The sequence below is a fragment of the Chrysemys picta genome, unplaced genomic scaffold, assembly GCF_011386835.1.
Source record: "Chrysemys picta bellii isolate R12L10 unplaced genomic scaffold, ASM1138683v2 scaf36, whole genome shotgun sequence".
NCBI classification, from domain to species: domain Eukaryota; kingdom Metazoa; phylum Chordata; order Testudines; family Emydidae; genus Chrysemys; species Chrysemys picta.
In genome coordinates this window covers 132,501-135,000 of record NW_027052743.1, presented here as the reverse complement: position 1 = coordinate 135,000, position 2,500 = coordinate 132,501, and positions in this window count along the sequence as shown.

Genomic DNA, 2,500 nt, shown 5'->3' with positions numbered 1-2,500 from the left:
CGGAGATCTCGGCCAGACGGCCCCACGCACGGAGGGCCGGGCAGGTGCCCGGGCCGCCCCGAGGAGGGAAGTCCCCATCGGTCCCTGGATCCGTGCACGCGAAAAGGAAGAGGGTCCCCATCCGCCTGAACACCGGACGGCCCCGCGGTTGGGGTGCCGGCCCGCGAAGGGCCCTTCCCGTCGCGAACGTCAGCGCCACATCGATCGGCGGGCGCGAGAGGAGCGGGCCCCCCCTCCCTCCGGGGGGCGCCGACACTCGGAGCTCGGCTCCCGGCCACTGCGGGGCCCGTGAGCTAAGAGCCGGGAAAAGCGGGCCGTCTCGGCGGAGGGCCGGGTGCTGGCCTCCGCCCTCAAACGGGCCCGCTCCCCCCCTCCCACGCCGGGCAGGGTCGGGTACAATACTCGGATTGATCCCCTAGGCTGAGCTCCGGTTCTCACAGGCTCTGAAAAACCTGTCCTCAGAAATCTCCTCACACAATCCTCGAAAGGCAGGTCAAAAAAGCCAAAGCCCCGCCTTCGGCGGTACGAAACTGGAACCGGGCGCCACCTCGTGGTTCCCTCGGTCGGCCGAGACGGCGTGGGGCGACCCCTTCCGGACATCCGCGAGACGACCGGCCGTCAGGTCAACCCATTCGCTCCAAAGGGGTTGACCTGGTGGCCGAGAGGGGACTTTGAAAATTTTTCGGACTTGGAAAACTTTTTTTTTTTTTTTTTTCCCCCAGCCCGCTTCCTCCGGGTTGACCCGGTGGCCGAGCGTCTCGCCGTCCCCGGACGCGGCGAGGGACTGCCTCCCGGCCGTCAGGATCGGGCCCACGGAAGTCTGATTTTAAAAAAAATTGGCCGACGCCACCGCGGAGGGCTACCCGAGCACCCCGGGCCCCGGAGCCGGAAAAGGGAAAAAAAGGATCGGGCCCACTAGAGACATGGACCCGGCCGCCAAGCAGGCCGCCCTGGGCTGACCCTCCCCGGCCGCAGCGAGGGACTGCCTCCCGGCCGACAGGATCGGGCCCCTGGAAGTCTGGGGGTGGGGGGGGGAAATCGCCCCACGCCTCCGAGGAGGGCTGCCCGGGCGGGCCTGGCCCCGGAGCTCGAAAAAAAAAAAAAGGATCGGGCCCACTAGAGACATGGACCAGGCCGCCCTGGGCTCACCCTCCCCGGCCGCAGCGAGGGACTGCCTCCCGGCCGACTGGATCGGGCCCCTGGAAGTCTGGAAAAAAGACTGGAACCTGACGCCTCCGAGGAGGGGGCGCCCAGGGAAGGAGGGAGATCCGGGTTGACCTGGTGACCGGACGGGAAAGAGGCCACCGGGCGTCCCCCCCCTTAAAACCTAGGGGTTGACCTGGTGGCCGGAAAGCGAACCGGCCAGCAGGTGAACCCTTTCGATTCCACGGGTTGACCTGGTGCCCGGGAAGCGAACCGGCCAGCAGGTGAACCCGTTCGATTCCACGGGTTGACCTGGTGCCCGGGAGGGGACTCTGAAAATTTTTCAGCCCTTTCGACTCGGGGTTGACCTGGTGGCCGAGAGGGGACTCGCACGGCAGGCAAGCCGCCCTGGGCTCACCCTCCCCGGCCGCAGCGAGGGACTGCCACCCGGCCGACTGGATCGGGCCCCTGGAAGTCTGGAAAAAAGAATGGAACCTGACGCCTCCGAGGAGGGGGCGCCCAGGGAAGGAGGGAGATCCGGGTTGACCTGGTGACCGGACGGGAAAGAGGCCACCGGGCGTCCCCCCCCCTTAAAACCTAGGGGTTGACCTGGTGGCCGGAAAGCGAACCGGCCAGCAGGTGAACCCTTTCGATTCCACGGGTTGACCTGGTGGCCGGAAAGCGAACCGGCCAGCAGGTGAACCCGTTCGATTCCACGGGTTGACCTGGTGACCGGGAGGGGACTCTGAAAATTTTTCAGCCCTTTCGACTCGGGGTTGACCTGGTGGCCGAGAGGGGACTCGCACGGCAGGCAAGCCGCCCTGGGCTGACCCTCCCCGGCCGCAGCGAGGGACTGCCTCCCGGCCGACAGGATCGGGCCCCTGGAAGTCTGGGGGTGGGGGGGGGAAATCGCCCCACGCCTCCGAGGAGGGCTGCCCGGGCGGGCCTGGCCCCGGAGCTCGAAAAAAAAAAAAAGGATCGGGCCCACTAGAGACATGGACCAGGCCGCCCTGGGCTCACCCTCCCCGGCCGCAGCGAGGGACTGCCTCCCGGCCGACTGGATCGGGCCCCTGGAAGTCTGGGGGGGGGGGAAATGGAACCTGACGCCTCCGAGGAGGGGACGCCCAGGGAAGGAGGGAGATCCGGGTTGACCTGGTGACCGGACGGGAAAGAGGCCACCGGGCTTGCCCCCGTTAAAACCCCTAGGGGTTGACCTGGTGGCCGGAAAGCAAACCGGCCAGCAGGTGAACCCTTTCGATTCCACGGGTTGACCTGGTGCCCGGGAAGCGAACCGGCCAGCAGGTGAACCCGTCCGATTCCACGGGTTGACCTGGTGCCCGGGAGGGGACTCTGAAAA